Raw genomic sequence first — 26,756 nt, 5'->3', positions numbered from 1 at the left:
TATTTTCCCTTATAAAATCTGATCTGTGACCTCAAAAAATTCACCAAAATGATTATAATATGGTTCCAGTCATGTAATAAGAAGTATCATCATAGAATATCACCATAAAATCATCTCTCTGCTCTGTCTTATGTAACCTCATTCTTTGCTTATATGAATGCCTATACTTAATGGTTTTTATATAGATGAAGAATGCCACTTTGATTCAGAGCGATTTACAGCCACACCTTCTTTATTAGTGTCTTTGTCCTTAAACCAGGGGTAAAATGGAAAACACAACCATTACAGGTTAAAACTCAGGAGAACCTATACTTAAAATTTGATACTTGTACCTGAAAAAAGTCCCTTTTTGGGATGTCAGATAAAATAAAAGAAGATCATAAATGTTGATTGTAGTAATAATATCGATGTCTCACCTGTGGAGCATGCGTGAGGTGGGGGAGGGTCAGATGGGGACTAGTCCATGATGAGTCGTATAGCCGCCGATGGTGGTACCATTAGGGTCTCCTCTCACCTCATTTCATGAGAAGCGAATCCCTGTGCCCTCAAGTGTTGGTTCTACAGCCTTGGGCAGTGGGCGGGGATCTGGTAGAGGCCAGGTGAGTGACACATGGCACCACAGAAATGAAGAGAAGGGACCGGGAATGAACTGGGAGTACTCTGAATTCCACGTCAAAATAAGAGGATGAGATGGAAAGAAAATCAGGAAGATGGGCGTGATCACAAGAGGGGGCGGTTGGCCCTTTGCAAAGGGGCCTCCGGGACCTAGGGTTTGGATAAGGCGGTGTCTGCCTCTCCCTCCCGTTGGCCACCCCTGGACATTGGCCTCTGCTGAAGCTCCATCCACAGGAAGCAGAAGACTGGCTGACACTCTCATCCTCTGCAGGCCCCCTTTCTTGGTTGATGGGGCATTTTAGCAGAGCAAACACATCCACCCTTAAACTGAGAAGATGTTGCTGAGGATGGCATCCTGCCGCCCAGACTGGACGGGACCTGGGGATAAGCTGACCTCTGAAGGGCAGGGGCTGCACCAGGCTCTCCCCTCTGGAGTGCATGGTTCCCAGAGCCCGGGGACTAATTCTTAAATCCTTCTCCTTCAGAATCCCATCGTGTGAGAGGGCAGGGCTGGGGTGCTGTCTCCCACGTGGCTGGAGCTGGTGCTCGCCTGGCAGTGAGGTGTCTGAGGTCATTTCCAGTCCAAGTGCCTCCGTTTCCCAGTCAGCCTTCTGCATGTAAACCAGCCTCTGGACCTTGGCTCACCGGCTCATTGGGGAGCACCTATTCAGGTGTGTGTTTCTTTCCTTAACACATTAGTACAATTAAAAAATACTAATCTATCTAATATCTATCTAATCTATCTAAGGATGAAAGTGAAAGTGAAGAGTGAAAAAGTTGGCTTAAAGCTCAACATTCAGAAAATGAAGATCATGGCATCTGGTCTCATCACTTCATGGGAAATAGATGGGGAAACAGTGTAAACAGTGGCAAACTTTATTTTTTGGGGCTCCAAAATCACTGCAGATGGTGACTGCAGCCATGAAATTAAAAGACCCTTACTCCTTGGAAGGAAAGTTATGACCAACCTAGATAGCATATTGAAAAGCAGAGACATTACTTTACCAACAAAGGTCCGTCTAGTCAAGGCTATGGTTTTTCCTGTGGTCATGTATGGATGTGAGAGTTGGACTGTGAAGAAGGCTGAGCGCCGAAGAATTGATGCTTTTGAACTGTGGTGTTGGAGAAGACTCTTGAGAGTCCCTTGGACTGCAAGGAGATCCAACCAGTCCATTCTGAAGGAGATCAGCCCTGGGATTTCTTTGGAGGGAATGATGCTGAAGCTGAAACTCCAGTACTTTGGCCACCTCATGTGAAGAGTTGACTCATTGGAAAAGACTCTGATGCTGGGAGGGATTGGGAGCAGGAGGAGAAGGGGACGGCAGAGGATGGGATGGCTGGATGGCATCACGGACTCGATGGGCGTGAGTCTGAGTGAACTCTGGGAGTTGGTGATGGACAGGGAGGCCTGGCGTGCTGCGATTCATGGGGTCGCAAAGAGTCGGACACGACTGAGAGACTGAACTGAACTGAATCTATCACTTTTTCTCATTCTTGTGTTATAATATTAATTTAAAATTTAGGCTTTGTTTTATCATTTTTGAAGTGAAAGTCGTTCAGTCGTGTTGGACTCTTTGCAACTTCATGGTCTATACAGTCCATGGGACTCTCCAGGCCAGAATACTGGAGTGGGGTAGACTTTCCCTTCTCCAGCAGATCTTCAAACCCAGGAATCGAACTGGGGTCTCCTACATTGCAGGTGGATTCTTTAGCAGCTGAGCTATCTGAGAAGCCCTTTATCATTTTTAAGGGGTCATATTCTATTCGAATGTTCATCTCCTCACCATTTTGGTGGAAGTCAAGCCACCATCAGTCCAAGGTGCTGAAAGTCCAGCCACCTCGTCCATTGCCCCCAGCCTTCATGTCTAGCTATTGGGAGCCAGCCCTTCTGCTTCTGGGGACCTTTCCCACCTGCCTTTGGCTTTCTCAGCCCTCACTGTACAGGGTTTCCAGCATGAGACCTCTGGGAATGAATAATTGAGGTGGAGCAGGTGAATGGAAGCAGAATTGTGGCAGGTGTGGAGTCAGGAGGTCGCAGAGGGAGGTGCACACTGTTGAAAAGTCTCCTGTTTTGTGGAAACATCCAAACTTGACAAGCCCCCAAATATTCCACATTCTGAAAATAATATAATGTTGAGTTCTCTTGCATCAGTTTCAGGTAATTTTCCTATTTGGGTTATGAAAACAGAGATTCCCATTAGAGCGTCTCTGCTCACATTTATCAGAAGAGGAAGCTCACGGAGGATTTTCTCTCCTGTGTATGTGCTCACTTCTGAAAGTAATCATTTGCTGTCTTCGTTCGTGTTCAGCTCAAACGACATGCTTCACTAGAAATGTACGTCACACTCAGGCAGTCTCGTTGGTAGCTTCCGTGCCATGTGGGGAGCCCAGATCACTTAGGTTAATCAAAATAGCACCCTTTGTGTGTGCCACTTGGTCACAGAAATCTCTAGTTAACTACAGTTTTAACCACCTTTGGGGCTTCCCTGATAACTCAGCTGGTAAAGAATCTGCCTGCAATGCAGGAGACCCTGGTTTGCTTCCTGGGTTGGGAAGATCCCTTGGAGAAGGGAAAGGCTACCCCCTCCAGTACTATGGCCTGGAGAATTTCATGGACTGTTTAGGAGCCTCCCCCACCCCCCAACTCCGGCACCCCAGGTCTGGCCACACCTTTGTTTGGTTTCCTGTGTTGAGTGAAGTACCTTCCACGTTGAGTTTGGAAGGTGCAGAGTCAAGTCTGTGTATCCAGAGTGCTGTACAAAAGTAAGCTGCCAGCCCCTGGGGACCCCACATCACACATCTTTCAATAGCACAGTTGTCGAGAGAACCACGCCAGCACATGAGAGCTCAGGGTCTGGGTGGGTGTGCTGCACACGGACGTTTCCCTGATGGTGACGGCCTTAAATCCCGACTGTTTACAGTTCAGACATCTTCTCGAGGGACCATTAGTGAGAAGGCAGGCAGTAGGAGGTGGCCGAGTGCCTTTCAGGAGGTGAGGGCTTTCTATGATGGACTGTCTGAGGGATTTCCAAACAGGGATATCCAAAGATTTTTATTACCAAAGTAGAATTAAGCAACAAATTCTTGAGACTCTCCATAAATCAGAAATTACCACCCCCCAACAAAATAAAAATATCTGGCCGAGCTTTGGGGAGTGAAGTATTAATTTATCTAAGTGACATGTTGACTGCAGGGCGCTCTCAGGAGACCTCTCTTCCCCCTTCCAGCTGAGATGTCCGACCGTCCCTCCTTCCTGCCTTTGGAATTTGTAACACGTTGTAAAAGGCCCATTCCAATTCTATCACAGGGAATGGAATCCAAGGAGTTCACAGTTACTTCAGCTCTCTGAACTTATAAAAACATGTTAGTGAAAGAAGTCCTGTACTTTATGATTAAGAGAGATGTTAAAGTTTCAAAAATTGTAATTACGATGGAAATGTAACAGTTTCCCCAAGTTCTTGTCTCTGATTTATATACAACTTCCAGCAAGTTACTTCGGTTCTGTGGGCTTCGTTTCCCTGTCTGTGAGAAGGAATGTGTTTTTCGAGCTTAAGTGCTAATGCTTCTTTATTTTGATTGTTTATTCAATATCTCAGTTACTTTGACACTGGCTTAAAAAAAAAAAAGAGCTGAAGGAAATTGAAGAAGTCACCGTGGTCCCCAAACTTTGAATTTTTGTGTTTTATCCGTTTTTAATCTGCGAGGCTTTAGGAGAGATCATGGCAACATATTCCGACCATGTCTGCTGTCTCTTTGGCATGTTATGTGCTTGCGTGAGTGTGTGTAGGTCACTTCCAACTGGTAGGAAGTGATACCCTTCATGCACCTGATGGCTTGAAGTGTCTCTTAGACTCTTTGCTGTTTCAGTACAGCACAGACTCCAAGTTTAATAGGAAATATTTAAAATAAATAAATTAAAAAATGGTATTTTCAAAATTAATGAATATTATAATTTTAGTACTATTTTTGTCCAATAAGTAAACTGTTAAGATTGTCAGCTAAGATAAATGGAATTTTCCATCCGTATCTTTTGAACAAACATGGGAGCTCACTGTGGAGGCTAGTGGGCTCTTGGTCTCTAGGGCCCAGGATGGCACTTGACAGGGAATGCAGGGCTGGCCCCAGAGCTCCTTGGTGGTGAGGAGGGAGTCTCAGTGACCCCCTTCGGGCAGCAATGTGTACATCAGGATGAAGCACTTGTAAACCGGAACACAACAAAATTCTGATTTCTCTTCATCATGTCTCATAAGCTTTAAATAATACCCAGCTGTCAAGTCATTTCAGAAATTCCTGTTCTGATGTTTAGGTGCCGCTTGCCTCGCTCTTGTTCGGAGAGCCAGGGTCTACGACTGTGGTGGGGGTGGAGTGCGGTCCAGCCCGGCAAGAGGGGATGTCCTTGTGGGTCAGGATTTCCAGGCGAGAGTCCACCTGCTGGGTGTCTCTGCAGGTGGGCAGGTGTGGTAAGCCGGCAGGCAGATGCAGAACCATGTTGGTTCCCGGTGCACACTGCGTTTCTCATTTTGTACAGCATTTTTCCAGCTGAGAATGTTGATAAGTCAAGGAATGATGCCAATATTTACAAAGTGCACATGTTACGGTATCTGTGTACAGAAGTGACCCTGGATGTTGAGAAGTCTTCAGATGAGGATTACACACATTTGGAAGAATAGTGTCTCTCTTCACCACGTAATAGCAGATGATTTGTTCTGCTTCTTCCTTTGCGTAAGCAGAGGTTTTTCAAGATTTAGTTAGTTAAAAGGTTCATGCCTTTCACTCCTTCAGCATAGGTTTTGTTTTTTTTTTTGCATAAAATTATGAAGTTGTAACGTCCTAATTGTGAAAAGGAAACAACAGCTTGAAACATAGAAACATCTCACTGTAAATGACTAATGTGGTGGAGAATCTGGAAAAAAACCTATTCAATTTCCACCTTAAAAATTATTGTTTAACTTTATGTAGCACAGCTACACAACACAAATATGAATCTTCTAAGGGCCAAATCGTGTTTTCTGAGACTAGCTACAGTACAAGTTTCTCATAAAATTATTATGAAGATTGATCTTAAGCGAATGCCTTGCTGGTTAAGTTGGCAAAACTCTTATTTCATAACATGAAAGTTGGTAAGACCTCCACTGTAAATGGCCAGGTCAGTGCTTCCAAGCTTCTGAATCTAAGATAATTTGAGGCTGATGGGAAGGTGTCCTTCAGAATAGTGCAGGCAGGTTAGAATATATCTGAGCGCGTTCACTCACAGCAGAGCATCTCAGCATGCCTACGGACTCACAAGCAGCTTGGTCAGGTCAGCATCTCAGAGGGCTGGTACTTAAGCTTGCCTTGGATTAGTATTTCACATGCTATTAAAAAATAGGTTTCAGTGGCTTAGTCGGGTTTGAGAAGAGAAAGTGAATTCACAATGGCTTAGTCGGGTTTGAGAAGAGAAAGTGAATTTAGTTATAGAGCCATGCCAAGATGGAAAACATGCTTTGATTCAATATGAAAAATAGCCAGAGTTCTTTTTAGTGTGTTTGCATAACAAAAATAGCTGGTGCTATGAATTTCATTTTTGCCAAAAATTGTGGCATTCACTAGGGGAAAAAATGGCACACGAGCCCTTTATGTGGATAAATTTATACTCCGAGTCTCGAGGTCGCGTGGTGAGGGAGGCCGCATTAGGGCTTGTCTCTCTAGCAGAGAGGTGGAGCCTCTGTGAGGTCATCTTATATGAAACAGCTCTTTAATGCGACTGTCTTGATTTTGGAGACAGCGAGATGGCTTTGTTTTGGATGCTAATGATTATTTCCCCCCTTTTATCTGTATTGTGTTAATTTAGATGCTGTTTAGATGTTTTCCCCGTGCTCTTTATGGGAAAGGTGGTGTCCACAGTTTTGTCGACTAACCATGCAGTTTATGGAACGCAGATATCTTCCAGCTCCTGTTTGCTGGTTGATTTCTCATGATTTCTTGTGAATGCAGCCTGCTGTCCACTCAGCTGGGACAATGCCTCTCTGAGGATGCTTGTCTTGAGGGTGTGGTGACTTTCTCTGGCCTTGGGTTTTGCCAGCAACTCTCAGTGGTGTCCTCCTGGCCCAGGGATGTGTTTCTGTGATGCTGAAACTTTCAACCTGGGCCTTCATAGTAACAACAACACTGCTTCTGCCTGGGATTTCTCTGGAGCCCTCATCCTTCCACATTCTCCTCTGAGTGCCAGCCACCCCCCACCCCACCCCACCCCACTGTCTCCGTTCCCCTCTGTCTGGTTGGGACCCCTGGGGACTCGCATCAGGGCAGGTCCTCATCCTAAACCCTCACGAAGGGCCCGGGAGGTGTTGGGTGCTGTATGGGTCTTGCTCCCAACCTTCCAGGAGCTCCGGTGGGTGGGAACACATACCTGCAGGGGCCCCCTCGTTGCTGCAGCAGAGCCAGTGGAGAAGGTGGGCAGAGGTGGGGGGTTGTTACGCAAACCAGCATCCTGCTCATAGAAGGGAGGGGGTGGAGGGACTTTGGGTTCCGCCTTGTGTTGAAACAAGTACATGTGTTTGAGCATGCAAGTTGTTGCATAAATGAATAACTTTGTCAAACTATGGATGAAAAGGAATTAAGGCAAAAAGTATGATATCTAGTAGGATGCATGATAGGAAGGCAGCCTACCAGTTTAGGACCTTCTTTCCGTGGGACCATGTGTCTGTTCTATGGATCTCTTGCTTCTGTGGAACATCTGGAAGGTTGTTGCATGACTGCTTCTCTCTGAAAGAAAGTTCCTATTAAAGTATGTACACTGTGAGGAGAGATCAGTCGTGATGCCGGAGTGGGAAGAAGCCTGGGCCGTGCTGTCTGTCCACAGGTCATCCTCCCGAGGGTGCTTGGATGCGGGAAGTAAGGATGTGTGTGCCCAGCCTCCATACAGTTATCCAGCTATCCTGAGCTTTACCAGCAGGGAATAATGTATCATTTCAGAGGTTTACTAGCTATCTGTCCCTTTGTTTAGATGTAAAGATTAAAAAGACAATACAACATAAAACCCCAAATCCATCCCCCTACCCCAATCTAACCTTACCTTTGGCCAGGAAAAGGAAAACAGAAACCCTCCTCACAAATGCTTCCCAAATACTTTGGCTTTGCCTGAATTGGTGTATTTGGTACTGGAAGACTGGCTTCCCAGGTGGCTCAGATGGTAAAGAATCTGCCTGCAGTGCATCCCCAGGTCAATTCCTGTGGTGCAGACCTGGGTTCAGTCCCTGGGTTGGGAGGATCTCCTGGAGAAGGGCATGGCACCCCACTCTAATATTCCTGCCTGGAGAGTCCCATGGACAGAGGAGCCTGTCACCAGAAGAGCTTTACTTCAGGATTTTGGAAACAAGTTTTAAACTATTCAACAAAAATAGATTTTTAATGTTTTGTATTTGTGTGAAAATATCCACAATTCTCTTCCTTGATGGTCTTCTAAGCACATAACTATTGTTCAGTTGCTCAGTCATGTCCAACTCTTTGTGACCCCATGGACTGCAACACACCAGGCTTCCCTGTCTTTCACCATCTCCTTGGTCAAACTCATGTCCACTGAGTCGGTGATGCCATCCAACCATCTTATCCTCTGTTGCCCTCTTCTCCTCCTGCCCTTAATCTTTCCCAGCATCAGGGTCTTTTTCACTGAGCTGGCTCTTTGAATCAGGTGGCCAATGTATTGGAGCTTCAGCTTCAGCATGAGTCCTTCCCATGAATATTCAGGGTTGATTTCTTTTAGGATTGACTGGTTTGATCTCCTTGCAGTCCAAGGGACTCTCAAGAGTCTTTCCCAACACCACAATTCAAAAAAATCAATTCTTTGTATCTCAGCCTTCTTTATGGTCCAGCTCTTCTATCCCTACATGACTACTGGAAAAACCATAGCTTTGACTATATGGACCTTTGTTGGCAAAGTAATGTCTCTTATGCTGTCTAGATTTGTCATAGCTTTTCTCTGAGGAGCAAGTGTCTTTTAATTTCATGTTTGCAGTTCCCATCTGCAGTGATTTTGGAGCCCAAGAAAATAAAATCTATCACTGTTTCCATTGTTTCCTTATCTATTTGTCATGAAGTGATGGGACCAGATGCATGATTTAATGGTCTCTGTTAGTTCTTCATCACTGTGCTTTATGGGTGTACCAATCACACCATTCTCTAAATACCTGTTGTCTTAAACACTCCAAGGACTTGCATTGTTTCTGAAGAATATTTTCTAGTCTGTCTGTGAAACTGCTTACAGAATTCCTTGTCTTTCTGCCTCAGTAGAGCGACATTCAAACCTTGATTTTTGTGTTCCAGACCCCTCTCTCTTTCATTTTCTGTTCCATTGACTGGAAAAAGGCCCCTGGTTTCTGCTGTCACTGGTTTAGCTATTTGGATTGAATCCTAGTCTACCATATTTATCTCCTGAAGTCACTTTTCCTGTGCAGATCATGGTGTATACGTGTAATAAATAACCCTGACCAGACTGGACCTGAATATGTGAATTCTTTCACCTTGTCCATCTTTAGTAATGAATGGTGAAGCTTGTATGAGAGGAGAGAGGTTTTTTGAACACACTGAGTTTGATCAGATGTGTTTGTTTAGTCTGTTTGTTGCTAACTCTGAGAGCAGCAACTACGAATCCAATCTTTGATGATTTCTGTAACTGAAAAAAAAAAAGCAAATAAAACTGACAGGCTGCCTAGAGGCTACAGATTTTATCCCAATGTCTAGGTGGGTGTGTGGGTCTGGAGCTGAGCAGGGCTCTGAGAGAGGTGGCCATGGGAGTGGCCTGGGTGGATGGGGCCATGGGCTGTCACCACGGTGGTGGCCGAGGTTCAGGGTTGGCCCTTTCTTCTCCCTGCCTGGTGACCTTGGCCGCTCTCACAACTTAGTCAAGTGTCCTTAGCTGTCAGATGAGAAAAATTGTCCCACTGTGAGGTTTAGAGTTAGAGGAGGTGGCCTTTGTATAACGCTGGCCGACACTATGCCCGGCAGCAGGAGGCCCTTCTCCCCTGAGACCCCATTGCCTCTCTGGGGTCCTCTCTGGGGGCTTTGTGACTTTCTGCCTTGTGGTTTATTCTGCATTTAATGCCAGCTCTTTAGAGACAAGGTCTGTGTCAGATTCATCTTTGTTCCTTATATAGTTTCTAGGGGACAAAATATTCTGTGACTTGTTTGTTTAATGACAGTATGACTGAGTGATCCTGTGTAAGTGAGGTAAATATTTTTACTGTTCCTAGTAGGGATTTTAAGGCTTGATGCCTGATGCCGGCTGACGGGATGTGTGCTGTGAACATGGAAGTGTGTTGTGTGCCCAGATCTGGACTTCATGGGTATAGCTGGTGGATTGTTGCAGATTCAAGTGTCATGTGCCTCAAAGCTAGAATCTGGGCAGATCGTAAAGTAACCAATGAGTTTGTCCCACAGGGAGTGCCTAACTTTTCTGTAGTGGATCTGTCATGGGCTGCAGGTCTTTGTCAAAGGGATTTGAGAAATTGTACAATTTCTCCACCAGTGAGTGATAAAGGGGCCCACGTTTTTTCATGATAATGAATCATTGTGTGTTCAACTGCTTCAAAGTCTTGCGCTGTTCTTTGAGATTCCGAGGCAACTAGTGGGTTGTCCACATGTCACCTTGTTTCTGAGTCCACCAGAAGCTCAAAGAGCTGTTCTCTGCTGGCCTTTGGCCTCAGAGAGATCTGGGTAGACATGATCACCTCGTGTGCCCATGGAGCCAGGGAGCCTTGAGAACATTGCACTTATCTGATTGTTGGTGGCACTGGGATGCATCACACGTTTAGACATGTCAGTTGACTTTGTCTTAGTGTTTTCAATCACAGATTTGCCTCCTATACTAATATTTCTTATCTTCCTTAAGTATTAGTTGCATTTAGTTTTTGTATGGTGATCCCTCTGCTCCCAAAGAGGGACTCAGACTAAAGTGTCAACCATGCCTTGCTTTCTTTACTAGAATGAACTGCTGATAGATGGAACTTCTTATACCATCTCAGATACGAGCAGCTCTGTGTCATTGTGGAGATGCATAAAGCAGTCCAGGTCTGTATGCGTCCCTCTTTCAGCCATTTTCTTTATAATTACAGTATTCTACTCTCCATTCTCATTACTTTTCTAAGTTTATATTAAGTTCTAGTAAATCGCTGTGTAAAATAAAATCAAGGAATTAAAAAAAATGATTGGAATATAAATCACATGGACTTCTCAGGTGGCACTAGTGGCCTGCCAATGCAGGAGACTGAGATTTGAGTTTGATCCCTAAGTCAGGAATATCCCCTGGAAGAGAGCATGGCAACCCACTCTGGTATTCTTGTTTGGAGAATCCCATGAACAGAGCAGCCTGGTGGGCTACAGTCCATGGGGTCACAAAGAGTCAGACATGACTGAAGTGACTTAGTGTGTGCACACACACACAAACACATAAATAACATGCCTCAAATGCTATGGAGAAAATGAGCACTGAAGAGAAAATGGATTCACTGTAACTGCTGTGGGGAAGGGTTAGCATCTTGCCCTGTTGAGTTGAGTCAAGACCTCAGTGGAAAGGTCAGTTCTGAGCCATTTGGGGTCGCCATCTTGGAAGCCATGATTTCAGTGTGGGGGTGTTGGTGCCACAGACTCTCTAGCTGGGTGTGCCCACCTTTCAGGACAAGACGCTTTGTTTTCAATACAGGTCCTTGAAAACATTGTACTCGGAAGTCATCTGATTTCTGGATTAAATTGTAAGGAACCCATGTTTTGCTGTAAATGTGATGTGGAAGAAAAAAATTCAAAGTTATCTTGCGGCTCAACTGAATCCAAATGCATCAACTATGGAGGTAGGAAGAACTAAAATGGTAAATGGAAAGGAACTTGGGGAGTGGGCCAGGTGGTGGGTAGGGTCATGAGCCATGCCTCCATAGCTTCATTTTTATTTTGTTCTCATTTTGAAACCAGTTAGATTAAGATAAGTTGGTAATAGAAAGTAACTGAATTCCCAGAAATGAACTGCATTTTTCTATTCTTGCTCCTTCTTTTCCTGTTTTATTGGTCTCAGACTTGTGTTTTTCATGCGATTACGTGAGAGTGAGTGGTGTAGTTCATTAGCTCAGCCAGTAGAGGGGAATGACATCTGTGCCCACTCATCACGGTGTGATGTCTTCTCCAACCCCCTTTGTTATGCTCCGGCACGGTCATAGCACGGCCTTGCAGATCAGCACTGGCCAGGGAGGGCAGGGCCCGTGATACGTGGGGAGGCGGCCTTCATTTTCTGAACTGTGTTCCCATAACTCCCTTGTTTTTATGGCCGTTTCTGACGTCTGTTTCTCTGTCTCTGCCACTACATCCTTGTCCTACTTTCAATGTGTTTGTCTCTTGGCGAGAGCCTGGTATGTCCAGTGTCGGCCTTCTCTGTGCCCGTTAAACCTAACAACCTCTTAGGTACCTCTTTTCTGGAACAATGATTTTCACAAAAATCCTGTTTATGGAGGAAAGATACTAGATGATATCACTTGTTAAACCACCTATTCACCCTAGATGTCAGAACTATTCCTGGCCGAGGCAAGTCCATAAGCAATCTCCCAGACTTGAAGCCCCAGCCACTTCATTTTGTAGAGCTTGTCTGTCACCTGTGTAGCTTCCCTGCTCTGACACTGGGGCCACTGCCTCACATCAGATGGCCCCCCAAGCTCCATCAAGGAGGCACTATGATGTTTGAGTGTCATCGTTTGTTGGAGTTAGCTGTTCTTTGTGAACTGTCCTCTCTGAGCAGTATTCTTTTCTTCTTTGTCTTAAGTTATTTTGTGATTTAGATCAGGAAAAAAATATTGAATAGGAATTGCCAGTAACATTAGTTGATTTCATTTTCAGCTCTGAGAGTCAAGGTGGATTCTTTCAGCACTAGATCACATCCCGTGCATTCCACTGGGCGAAGTTCTCCAAGTTGCTGGGGTCCGGGTCTGCCCTGGGAGGAGGAGGGAGCTCTCGGTGGGGAGGGGAGCTCGCTCTTCCAGCCAGGAGAAGAGACCTTCTCCAGTTACAGGGGTGGGTCCAGGTCTGAGGACTCCTGCTTGGCAAGGTAGACGAAAGAATGTGTTTATTAGGAACTGGCCGCAGAGCATAAATGGATGTTGAAATAGACCAGAACCAGGCGAAGCGGCCCACCAGCAGATAGCCATAAAATAAGGTTATAAAACAGAGCACATCCTTGCCCTGCCTGCCTGCTCTGAGCCTGGGGTCAGGCCCTCCACCCAAGCCCCGCTTCCCATCTGGTGTGCAGCTCACTCACACAGCCTCTCAGCCTCTCTCCTTGGCCCAGGCTTAGCCAAGGTGTCATGTCTCACCCTCCCGTTTGTAATATTTATTTCGGATTATTTGTCTGTGGGCCGGCTGCCTTTGAGCTCTTCTAGATGAGACCCAGGCTCTGTTCTGACGTGCTGGGCTTTCTGGGAGGAGGACAGCAGGGAGGAATTGCCTGAGTGTGCTATGGAATTCTCAACGCAGAGACCCCAAACCCACTACCACCCCTCTTTCTTCCACAGATAATTCACCTCTTAAAAGAGTGTCTTGACTCTGGCCCTTTCCAAGCCGTCATCTGAGAAGAAAGGAAGTTTGCTTGTTCTCTGGGCTGCAGCCTCCGTCGCCAAGTCCAAACACAAGAAGAAATGACTGGGAATCAGACCATGGCGATACCACGCTGCATGTTGCAGACGTGCAGCCTGGAGGCAGTTTGGGACTCACTCTTCAACACCAGTCAGGTCTCCTCCGAGTGTCCACTTCCCGCAGGGTTGGTGTATGGCCGTTCCCAAGGGGAGACAGAAGTTTGCTTTAATAGCAAGATGAGTCAAGTACGTTTGCTTTTCCCCATCCTTTTCTATGGCTTGTAGAACATCTGGGAATTTTTAAAACTCCCTACAAATAGCACAAATAGAGCCTTAAATATAATAATGTCATCAAGTCCTTGTGATTTTATGAGATAGAGGTAATTATGAGGAAAGTAACTGTTAAGTTCACGAGGCCTTCCCCTTAATGATGGCATTTAAGGTCTTCAGTACAGTGCTTTTCAGTGTAAAGATAACACCTGATTACTCAGTCTTCTGCAGTCAGCAGCAATAACTTATACATGTGAAACTGAGCACAGGGGCTTCCTGAATAGAGCATTTCATTATTATTATTGGCCATCTCAAGGACTCTTTACAAATTCAGAGTTGGAGTTAACCCTGGGAAAGTATGTCAGAATTGCTGGGGGAATGAAAGAAGGATAAGAAATATGAACTTTGTTTTCTATACATGTGAAGATTTAGGGACAGTAAATACAGCAAGTCTTGTGATTCAGACCCAATTTACTGTTCTAACTTTTTAGGGAAAAAAATGAAAAGAGGAGGAGGAATAATAATTTTCCTGTATTTTTTATGGCAGCTGTAAATGTCTTCTTAAATAGGGCACCTGTTCAAAGGAATATTTTCTTGTATGTAATACTAGAGTGATGAAGCCAATGGAAAAACTTTGGAAGAATAAAATTCCAAGATTTGATACTTTCTGGGGAGGAGGTTGGAAAGGCAGTGATCTTTTAAGTTTATTCTCTTGCAATTTTGCTACTCACTGAAAACCGTTTTCTAGTGATGGAAACACACTAGGGACGAGGAGAGATGCTTTAGTCCACCTGCTGATGCTTGTACTCAGCTACCCCGCCTTCCAGAACCTCCAGTAAAATGTCTGCCATGGCTGATCTGTGTGTGTGCCTCAGTGACTCTCTCAGTGCATCAGGGCTTTGGAGCATTGATCAGGGCCAAGTTCAGTGGGATATGAAATTGGAGTTTGTCTGTATTGAATTGGATACCTTCTTTATAGATTCAAGTGCATTTTGTGGAGAACCATGCAAACCCTTTTAGAATTCAGACTGGAAAATATATTGAAACCTTCACACTAGTAAGATATTTCCTTCCTCTCATCTATCCATTTGTTCATTTATCTGTCTTTGCACCTGTCCATCCGTCCATCCATCCATCCTCCCATCCACCCATCTGTCCATCCATCCACCAATCCATCCATCCATCCACCAGTCCGTCCATCCATCCATCCATCCATCCTCCCATCCATCTATCTGTCCATCCATCCATCTGTCTATCCATCCATTCATCTTTCCATCCATCTATCATCTATCCATCCTTCCACCCATTCATCCTCCCATCCATCCATCTGAAGTTATGGAATATATGTTACTGGTTGACTTACTTTTTTGCTTAGCCTAACTGATGGAAAACTGAGAGTTAAGTTTATAACTTAGAAGCTATATGCTCAACTTCTGTAACAAAAATAATAGTTATAATCGTTAAGATTTATTAAGTACTTACTAAGCTTCTTCCAAGGTACTAAGGAAACACTTTACATAATTCTGTCATTTAACCCTTATTACTGCCCTGCAATAAGACTAGCACAATCCCTATTCAGCAGGTGATAGAGCTGAGGGTCACTGAGGCAGTTGTCTTGTGTAGGTGACAGTTAGTTAGTGTTGGATCCCATGTTCAGATCCCAGCAGCCTATCCCAAGTCCTGGGCTCATAACAGTGCCTGACCCTCCCCCAGCCTGGGTCCTCTGTCACAACATCGTCATTCATAGTCTGGTTCTCTGATAGGTCAGTTATAAGAGGGTCATTTGTTGTCAAGTGCTTCAGAGTTGCTTTAAGGTCAGATGTGAGACAAATAAGAGGAGCATTATATGTAAAGTCAGTGATTTCATCTGACTGGCACCTGTCCACTTTTTATCTTTGGAGGACCAGCTCTTCTCCTTAGCATGGGTTTCTACATGGAGCTGAGTTCCTTATTCCTTTTATCTGTAATCATTTAGGTTTTAAAATCATTTTGAATGATAAAGCATTTCAATCATGAAATGTAAATATTTTAATAGATGGCCTGTGTGTGAATTTAGTTGCTTCAGTCCTGTCCGACTCTTTGTAATCTCACAGACTGTAGCCTTCCAGGCTCCTCTGTCCATGGGTTTCTCCAGGCAAGAATACTGGAGTGGGTTGCCATGCCCTCCAGGGGATCTTCCCGACCCAGGGATCAAACTCATGTCTCTTGCATCTCCTGCATTGTAGGCAGATACTTTATTCACTGAGTCACCTGGGAAGCTACCACCAAGATAAAAGAGTTGTTAACTTATAATTTCTCACTAAAAATAAATAAGATGTAAAGATTTATTTAAAGCCACCTTCTTTCTCATCCTTCTTCCACTTGCCTTTCACAGAGGAAAACCATCCTGAAATCACCAGAGACATCCTGGCATTGATTACTTTCCATACATCTTTTGGGAATTTCCCCTAAATTTCAGTTCAGTTCAGTTCAGTCGCTCAGTCGTGTCTGACTCTTTGCGACCCCGTGAACTGCAGCACGCCAGGCCTCCTGGTCCATCACCAACTCCCAGAGTTCACTCAGACTCATGTCCGTAGAGTCGGTGATGCCATCCAGCCATCTCATCCTCTGTCGTCCCCTTCTCCTCCTACCCTCTATCCCTCTCAGCATCAGAGTCTTTTCCAATGAGTCAACTCTTCACATGAGGTGGCCAGAGTGCCAGCTTTAGCATCATTCCTTCCAGAGAAAACCCAGGGCTGATCTCCTTCAGAACAGACTGGTTGGATCTCCTTGCAGTCCAAGGGACTCTCAAGAGTCTTCTCCAACACTACAGTTCAAAAGCATCAATTCTTCGGTGCTCAGCCTTCTTCACAGTCCAACTCTCACATCCATAGACGACCACTGGGCCATAGCTTTGACTAGACGGACCTTTGTTGGCAAAGTGATGTCTCTGCTTTTGAATATGCTGTCTAGGTTGGTCATAACTTTCCTTCCAAAGAGTAAGCATCTTTTAAATTTATGTGCACATAAATATGTTATTTACACTAGGACAACAGCCTTGACTAACTCAATGAAACTAAGCCATGCTGTGTAGGGCCAACCAGGATGGGCGGGTCATGGTGGAGAGGTCTGACAGGATGTGGTCCAATGGGGAAGGGAATGGCAAACCACTTCAGTATTCTTGACTTAAGAACTCCATGAACAGTATGAAAAGGCAAAATGATAGGATACTGAAAGAAAAACTCCCTGGGTCGGTAGGTGCCCAATATGCTACTGGAGATCAGTGGAGAAATAACTCCAGAAAGAATGAAGGTTTGGAACCAAAGCAAAAACAATACCCAGCTGTGGATGTGACTGGTGATAGAAGCAAGGTCTGATGCTGTAAAGAGCAATATTGCATAGGAACCTGGAATGTCAGGTCCATGAATCAAGGCAAATTGGAAGTGGTCAAACAAGAGATGGCAAGGGTGAACGTCGACATTCTAGGAATCAGCGAACTAAAATGGACTGGAATGGGTGAATTTAACTCAGATGACCATTATATCTACTACTGCGGGCAGGAATCCCTCAGAAGAAGTGGAGTAGCTGTCATGGTCAACAAAAGAGTCTGAAATGCAGTACTTGGATGCAATCTCAAAAATGACAGAATGATCTCTGTTCATTGCCAAGGCAAACCATTCAGTATCACAGTAATTCAAGCCTATGCCTCAACCAGTAATGCTGAAGAAGCTGAAGTTGAATGGTTCTATGAAGACCTACAAGACCTTTTAGAACTAACACCCCATAAAGATGTCCTTTTCATTATAGGGGACTGGAATGCAAAAGTAGGAAGTCAAGAAACACCTGGAGTAACAGGCAAATTTGTCCTGGGAATACGGAATGAAGCAGGGTGAAAGCTAATAGAGTTTTGCCAAGAGAACGCACTGGTCATAGCAAACACCCTCTTCCGACAACACAAGAGAAGACTCTACACATGGACATCACCTGATGATCAACACTGAAATCAGACTGATTATATTCTTTGCAGCCAAAGATGGAGAAGCTGTAAACAGTCTGCAAAAACAAGACCTGGAGCTGACTGTGGCTCAGATCATGAACTCCTTATTGCCAAATTCAGACTTAAATTGAAGAAAGTAGGGAAAACCACTCAACCATTCAGGTATGACCTAAATCAAATCCCTTATGATTACACAGTGGAAGTTAGAAATAGATTTAAAGGCCTAGATCTGATAGACAGAGTGCCTGATGAACTATGGACTGAGGTTTATGACATTGTACAGGAGACAGAGATCAAGACCATCCCCATGGAAAAGAAATGCAAAAAAGCAAAATGGCTGTCTGGGGAGACCTTACAAATAGCTGTGAAAAGAAGAGAAGAGAAAAGCAAAGGAGAAAAGGAAAGATATAAGCATCTGAATGCAGAGTTCCAAAGAATAGCAAGAAGAGATAAGAAAGCCTTCTTCAGCGATCAGTGCAAAGAAATAGAGGAAAAGAACAGAATGGGAAAGACTAGAGATCTCTTCAAGAAAATTAGAGATACCAAGGGAACATTTCATGCAAAGATGGGCTTCATAAAGGATAGAAATGGTATGGACCTAACAGAAGCAGAAGATATTAAGAAGAGGTGGCAAGAATACACAGAAGAACTGTACAAAAAAGATCTTCACGACCCAGGTAATCACGATGGTGTGATCACTCACCTAGAGCCAGACATCCTGGAATGTGAAGTCAAGCGGGCCTTAGAAAGCATCACTACGAACAAAGCTAGTGAAGGTGATGGCATTCCAGTTGAGCTGTTTCAAATCCTGAAAGATGATGCTGTGAAAGTATTGCACTCAATATGACAGCAAATTTGGAAAACTCAGCAGTAACCACAGAACTGGAAAAGGTCAGTTTTCATTCCAATCCCAAAGAAAGGCAATGCCAAAGAATGCTCAAACTACCGCACAATTGCACTCATCTCACATGCTAGTAAAGTAATGCTCAAAATTCTCCAAGCCAGGCTTCAGCAATGTGAACCGTGAACTTCCAGATGTTCAAGCTGGTTTTAGAAAAGGCAGAGGAACCAGAGGTCAAATTGCCAACATCCGCTGGATCATGGAAAAAGCAAGAGAGTTCCAGAAAAACATCTATTTCTGCTTTATTGACTATGCCAAACTTTTGACTGTGTGGATCACAAGAAACTGTGGAAAATTCTGGAAGAGATGAGAATACCAGATCACCTGACCTGCCTCTTGAGAAATTTGTATGCAGGTCAGGAAGCAACAGTTAGAACTGGACATTGAACAACAGACTGGTTCCAAATAGGAAAAGGAGTATGTTAAGGCTGTATATTGTCACCCTGCTTATTTAACTTATATGCAGAGTACATCATGAGAAATGCTGGGCTGGAAGAAGCAGAAGCTGGTATCAAGATTGTCGGGAGAAATATCAATAGCCTCAGATATGCAGATGACAGCACGCCAGCTTGTCTTCCTGTGTCCCTGCAGCACTGTGTGGGGTCAGACCCACTAAGTTTTGTCAGTCAGGCAGAGGTAGGTATTATCTCTTTCCTGTAGCATGCTTTCCCCTGATTACTAGTTCAGTTCAGTTCATTTCAGTTGCTCGGTCATGTCTTACTCTTTGTGACCCCATGGACTGCAGCACACCAGGCTTCCTAGATTACTAGAGAGGGCTTGAAATATTTACTTCTGTGGCTTTTATTGGGCTTTTGTCATCTCTCAAATTCTGATTTTATATAATTTGCTTATTGCTGAGTTAATTTCATATTGATTGGTTGTATTCTTATGTATCCCGGATAAAAACTCTTTTGTGAGTTACATGGTTTGAATTGTAAATATCTCTCTCTTGTGGATTAGCTCTTCACTTTGATTGTAGTATCTTTCGTCATGAAGAAGTTTTAATTTAATTTACTTTTATTTTTGTTTTATTTATTTTTTAAAATATAAATTTATTTATTTTAATTGGAGGTTAATTACTTTACAATATTGTATTGGTTGTGCCATACATCAACATGAATCCACCACAGGTATACCTGTGTTCCCCATCCTGAACCCCTCTCCCTCCTCCCTCCCCATACCATCCCTCTGGGTCATCCCAGTGCACCAGCCCCAAGCATCCAGTATCATGCATCAAACCTGGACTGGTTATTCATTTCATATATGATATTACACATGATTTAATGCCATTCTCCCAAATCATCCCACCCTCTCCCTCTCCCACAGAGTCCAAAAGACTGTTCTATACATCTGTGTCTCTTTTGCTGTCTCACATACAGGGTTATCGTTACCATCTTTCTAAATTCCATATATGTGCATTAGTATACTGTACTGGTGTTTTTCTTTCTGGCTTACTTCACTCTGTGTAATAGGCTCCAGTTTCATCCACCTTATAGAACTGATTCAAATGTATTCTTTTAAATGGCTGAGTAATACTCCATTGTGTGTATGTACCACAGCTTTCTTATCCATTCATCTGCTGATGGATATCTAGGTTGCTTCAATGTCTGGCTATTATAAACAGTGCTGTGATGAACATTGGGTACACATGTCTCTTTCAATTCTGGTTTCCTCAGTGTGTATGCCCAGCCGTGGGATTGCTAGGTCATAAAGCAGTTCTATTTCCAGTTTTTTAAGGAATCTCCACACTGTTCTCCATAGTGGCTGTACTAGTTTGCATTCCCACCAACAGTGTAAGAGGGTTCCCTTTTCTCCACACCCTCTCCAGGATTTGTTTCTTGTAGACTTTTGGATCACAGCCATTCTGACAGGTGTGAAATGGTACTCACTGTGGTTTTGATTTGCATTTCTCTGATAATGAGTGATGTTGAGCATCTTTTCATGTGTTTGTTAGCCATCTGTATGTCTTCTTTGGAGAAATGTCTGTTTAGTTCTTTGGCCCATTTTTTGATTGGGTCTTTTATTTTTCAGGAATTGAGCTGCAGGAGTTGCTTGTATATTTTTGAGATTAGTTGTTTGTCAGTTGCTTTGTTTGCTATTATTTTCACCCATTCTGAAGGCTGTCTTTTCACCTTGCTTATAGTTTCCTTTGTTGTGCAGAAGCTTTTAAATTTAATTAGGTCCCATTTGTTTATTTTTGCTTTTATTTCCAATGTTCTGGGAGGTGGGTCATAGAGGATCCTGCTGTGATTTATGTCGGAGAGTCTTTTGCCTATGTTCTCCTCTAGGAGTTTTATAGTTTCTGGTCTTACATTTAGATCTTTAATCCATTTTGAGTTTATTTTTGTGTGTGGTGTTAGAAAGTGTTCTAGTTTCATTCTTTTACAAGCGGTTGACCAGTTTTCCCAGCACCACTTGTTAAAGAGATTGTCTTTAATCCATTGTATATTCTTGCCTCCTTTGTCAAAGATAAGGTGTCCGTAGGTGCGTGGATTTATCTCTGGGCTTTCTGTTTTGTTCCATTGATCTATATGTCTGTCTTTGTGCCAGTACCATACTGTCTTGATGACTGTGGCTTTGTAGTAGAGCCTGAAGTCAGGCAGGTTGATTCCTGCAGTTCCATTCTTCTTTCTCAAGATTGCTTTGACTATTTGAGGTTTTTTGTATTTCCACACAAATTGCAAAATTATTTGTTCTAGCTCTGTGAAAAATACCGCTGGTAGCTTGATAGGGATTGCATTGAATCTGTAGATTGCTTTGGGTAGTATACTAATTTTCACTATATTGATTCTTCTAATCCATGAACATGGTATATTTCTCCATCTATTAGTGTCCTCTTTGATTTCTTTCACCAGTGTTTTATAGTTTTTGATATATAGGTCTTTAGTTTCTTTAGGTAGATATATTTCTAAGTATTTTATTCTTTTTGTTACAATGGTGAATGTAATTGTTTCCTTAATTTCTCTTTCTATTTTCTCATTATTAGTGTATAGGAATGCAAGGGATTTCTGTGTGTTGATTTTATATCTTGCAACTTTACTATATTCATTGATTAGCTCTAGTAATTTTCTGGTGGAGTCTTTAGGGTTTTCTATGTAGAGGATCATGTCATCTGCAAATAGTGAGAGTTTTACTTCTTCTTTTCCAATTTGGATTCCTTTTATTTCTCTTTCTGCTCTGATTGCTGTGGCCAAAACTTCCAAAACTATGTTGAATAGTAGTGGTGAAAGTGGGCACCCTTGTCTTGTTCCTGACTTCAGGGGAAATGCTTTCAATTTTTCACCATTGAGGATAATGTTTGCTGTGGGTTTGTCATATATAGCTTTTATTATGTTGAGGTATGTTCCTTCTATTCCTGCTTTCTGGAGAGTTTTTCTCATAAATGGGTGTTGAATTTTGTCAAAGGCCTTCTCTGCATCTATTGAGATAATCATATGGCTTTTATTTTTCAGTTTGTTAATGTGGTGGATTACATTGATTGATTTGCGGATATTGAAGAATCCTTGCATCCCTGGGATAAAGCCCACTTGGTCATGGTGTATGATCTTTTTAATGGGTTGTTGGATTCTGATTGCTAGAATTTTGTTAAGGATTTTTGCATCCATGTTCATCAGTGATATTGGCCTGTAGTTTTCTTTTTTTTGTGGCATCTTTGTCAGGTTTTGGTTAAGGGTGATGGTGGCCTCATAGAATGAGTTTGGAAGTTTACCTTCCTCTGCAATTTTCTGGAAGCATTTGAGTAGGATAGGTGTTAGCTCTTCTCTAAATTTTTGGTAGAGTTCAGCTGTGAAGCCGTCTGGACCTGGACTTTTGTTTGCTGGAAGATTTCTGATTACAGTTTCAGTTTCCTTGCTTGTGATGGATCTGTTAAGATTTTCTATTTCTTCCTGGTTCAGTTTTGGAAAGTTGTACTTTTCTAAGAATTTGTCCATTTCTTCCACGTTGTCCATTTTATTGGCATATAATTGCTGATAGTAGTCTCTTATGATCCTTTGTATTTCTGTGTTGTCTGTTGTGATCTCTCCATTTTCATTTCTAATTTTATTGATTTGATTTTTCTCCCTTTGTTTCTTGATGAGTCTGGCTAATGGTTTGTCAATTTTATTTATCCTTTCAAAGAACCAGCTTTTAGCTTTGTTGATTTTTGCTATGGTCTCTTTTGTTTCTTTTGCATTTGTTTCTGCCCTAATTTTTAAGATTTCTTTCCTTCTACTAACCCTGGGGTTCTTCATTTCTTCCTTTTCTAGTTGCTTTAGGTGTAGAGTTAGGTTATTTATTTGGCTTTTTTCTTGTTTCTTGAGGTATGCCTGTCTACTTTTATTTTTAAATTGGTTTTTATTTCTTTTAAAATTTCTCTTTGGCCACACCATACCCCATGTGGTACCTTAGTTTCAGACCAAGGATCAAACCCACGCCACCTGCTTTGGAAGTGAAGAGTCTTAACACTGGATGGCCAGGGAAGTCTCCCAGAGGTTTTAATTTTAATACCATCAAATATTTTAATCTTTTTATGATTTTTTTTGTTTTAAGTAAGTTTTCCATGCTGCAGTATCATAAAGATAAGCTCTTATGTATTTGTCCAGTTTTTTGTGTCTCACATTTAAGACTATAACTCATGTTCAAGTTCTTTCTGGAACTTACATTAGATCTTGATGAAAATACAGACAAAAGAAGTACTTGGAATAGAGAAAAACATGTTAGGGAATGATTGCTAGTTCTTTAAGTTCAAGAAGTTCTTTAAGCTTCTAATATAAATTGGATCTATTTATTTCATTCTTTTTCATAAATTCCATCTTTAGATCTCTGTATGATTCATTATTGATAATTTCCTCAAACCTTCTAACTTAATACTCTTTCATTAACCTGTGTGTAATCTTCAATTGGACCTACTGAATTTTGTATTCTAATAATTGTTTTTACTTGTGGAATTTTTCGTTGGCTCCTCTAAGTATTGCGCATTCTTTACTAAGGTTATAAGACATTCTTTGACATCTCGTCTATTTAAGTATTCCCGTGTGACAGTCTCTGTAAAAGTGTCTTGTTATCTGCTGTTCTAGGTGTTCCACTTATCTCTGTGCTCTTTGTGTCAACTCTTATTGCTGCGCAGTTCTTTCTTCATGTGTTTTGTATTTTAGGGCTGTGAGATCATCTTTAGCAGAACTTTAGCTGTTGAGATCCTGTTGGGTTTGAGGTTGGTGGGCCTTTCCAAGAATAGTTTAATGCCTGTTTTTGTGAGAATTACTGAAGGTGGTCCTGTTGTTTTCAGGATTCCTACAGTATGTTGGTGGGTCATTTTAAACCCAACACACCAGTGTTTTGTTGTCTGGGATTTATAGTCTTAGGTGGTTGCTGTTGTTTTCCTTCCATAGCCCAGGATGAGACGGACAAGAATTTGTATCCTCATGGGAAGGTCCTTGTCCATCTCTTCACCAGGGACGTAGTCCTGGGTGTCTGGCCCTTCGCAGTGAGTTGGTTTGAGCTCCCACCATGACTGGTTCCACTGCCTGCTTCCTGTTATGTGGGTGTGATAACCTGGCCCCAAGGTGACAACATCTCACCCTGTTGGCCCCTGGGGTGATGGATCACCTCGGGGATATCAGCCATCTCCTTATACTAGGTGCCTTGAGTTTTCTCTTTCTTTCTTCTTTCTAGTTGATTTGTTTTTACTTTTTAACCTACCCGCTCTGGGTACTCATGGTGAAATAATGTTCAGGTTATCTGAGTTGCTGGTATCTGCAACAGGAGCTTGAATCTTTCACACTCTGTTCAGGGAGCAGAGCCCCATGGACCCCTGTGGACCCTCGGGCACTCCCAGCCTTATGACAGGCTTCTCTGGAGTTTCCAGATTCTGGCTCTTCTGGAGAAATCATCCTAGTCTGCTTGTTGAAGGCTTGTCTCATCTCGTGCATTGAATGTCTTTGGGCCCCATTTACCCCATGAACTGTGATGGCGCAAATCCAGCCCTGTCTCCCAATACCCTCTCTTCAAGTGCTGAACCCTGTATCTGTCTGCTTTCCCATTGTGATCTGCCATTAAGATGTCATTTCCCTTTCATATTTCTATAGTCTCAAATCAGCTTCTAAAATCTCAACATTTCTTTCAAAGATACCTCTCCTGTCTTCCTTTATTTTGATTTCATTATTAAAAAACACTCCCCATCTGATAATAGGTCTAAACCTGCTTTTCCAGCCAGTCTAGTTTCTCTTTGATTATTCAAGCAGACAGAGTTCCCTGGTGCAGAGTATTCTGAGCACCGGCCTTTTAAAGCTCAGGCTTCATGTTTGGGTCTGTCTGTAGTTATTTCATCATGTTATTTCTTTTTCTCAGCTCAAGATTGTGGCACATTCTCTTTTTAATAAATGCCTCTGTCATTCAAAACTGTTCAGTGGGCACCTGCTCTGGACAAGATATTTTTCTAGATCCTTGGGAGACACCTGTGAATGAGACAGTTCTCCTATTCTGTCATAATTAATAAAACTTTATGATCCTCCTAAGGATAAAATCGCAGTTCATGTCTCTGAAACCTAATAGTCAGATCCTAACATAATTCACGAAACTGGCTGTGCCAGTGTGAGAGCTTGTGGGTTTGGGCACCTCCACAGCTGCTGGACAAGCAGGGCTCAGGCCCTTTCAGACCCTCCTAGCCCCTGAACTCAGGCTGTAGGGTTGCAAGTGTCACAAGCCTTACTGTCAGCATCAGCCCACAGCCCAGCACAGCCCAGCACCCGTGGGCTCTGCAGCCCCATGTCTGTGTCCCAGCCTCCTGGTTTCTTAAAAGCCCATTGATAGGATGGGCATCTTCTTCCCATAGGAGAGTCTTGGCCTGTGTGGAACCCCCAGTGGCCAAGTATCCACTGATTCAGTGGCCGGTATCCACTGAATCCCCACCGATGGGGCTGGGGGAGTGGGCGCCAGGCTGGGGGTAGGCCCCGAGCCCCCTCTTTGTCCCCCTGGGAGGAGGGAGAGAAGCAACAGTGCCATCCTCACTGGGTTCCCCTGCCCCGAGACAGGAGGAGTGAGCGTGTGTCAGGAGAATGTACCCCTAGTGAGGACCTTCCCAGTGTAGCTCTTAGAATCTGGGGGTCAGCATTGGCCTAATTACAGTTTCAACAAAATTCATGCTCTCAGCCTTGTGGAGATACTATAATTAATTGTAGTTTTACTCTTTCAAACTTTGGGAGCATCAGTGGCTGCTGCTCAATTTAAAGGCTGATGTAATGATGTGTCAGGGCTTACCAGGTGGCTCGGATGGTAAAGAATCCACCTGCAACACAGGAGACACAGGTTCGATCCCTGGGTTGGGAAGATCCCCTAGAAAAGGAAATGGCTACCCACTCCAGTATTCTTGCCTGGAGAATTCCATGGACAGAGAAGCCTGGTGGGCTACAATCTACAGGGTCGCAAAGAGTCAGACACAACGGAAGTGACTGAGCATGCACACACAGAATATGTTGGGTAGTTTTTGATTTTATCATAAAACTGAAACAAGGACACAGGGGTTGGATTGAAATCTCTTGGAGAAAATACAACGCAGAATAATATGAGTTTTCAGTGATGTCATAGATGCTGAAATAGTTCCTGATTGATACAGTGACTCTTGGTGTATTTTGTTCCCAAGAGCTCCAGGCTCTGGTTTAGATTTACCAAAGTCACAGCCTCTACTCTTGAAAGTCTCTATTTGCAGAAACTTAAATTTTGGGAGAATTTTCAAAACTTTCTCATTTTCCCCTTTCCCAAATGTTTCTGCCTTCCTTGGCCTCCAATGCATGCTGTCTACTGCAGACTGACATTGGTTCTCACTCAGAAAGTGTTAATTTATTCTGACAGTAATTCCTGGCAGTACAGTCCTGGTCCACTTTCCTCCTTGTCTTATACACACCATGTCATCTTTATCATTTTAATACTGTTGAGTTCAATAGAACTGTTAATTTTACTTAAGTTTCATATTGATCTGGATCTACATTTCTCCCGATTATGAATCCAAGGGTAGATTTTTTACTTTACCATTTATTTTGCTGATTAGATGACTTACTGAAGTAAGAATTTGACACACCACTGAGCAGCTTCATGTGTTAGCAAATTAGCCAAGACAAGCACCTAAAACCCCGTTGCTAAAGCTCTGTTCAGACCAGACACCATGTTCCTCTGGGCCTGCATTGTGAGATTCGAAGCAGAATCCTATACAGTGAGGACTGTAGCTGATTGTCAATTAGGGGAAAAGCGAGAAAATCGAGAAAGTGAAAACCTCTGAACATGGACCTGATAAGACTTCAAAACTATGGGAGGATTTCTTGGCCTCCCTTAAGAATAATAGTAAAAATGACGATCCCAGAAATTGTGTAAGTTTGCAATAACCTGCTGACGGCGAGAGTCTCCTGGAGGTGTTATCATGCTACTCTGAGAGACGGTTTAT

The sequence above is a fragment of the Capricornis sumatraensis genome, chromosome 12 (genome assembly GCF_032405125.1).
Source record: "Capricornis sumatraensis isolate serow.1 chromosome 12, serow.2, whole genome shotgun sequence".
NCBI lineage: Eukaryota > Metazoa > Chordata > Mammalia > Artiodactyla > Bovidae > Capricornis > Capricornis sumatraensis.
The sequence above is the reverse complement of the archived record's forward strand: the minus strand, read 5'-3'. Positions refer to the sequence as shown.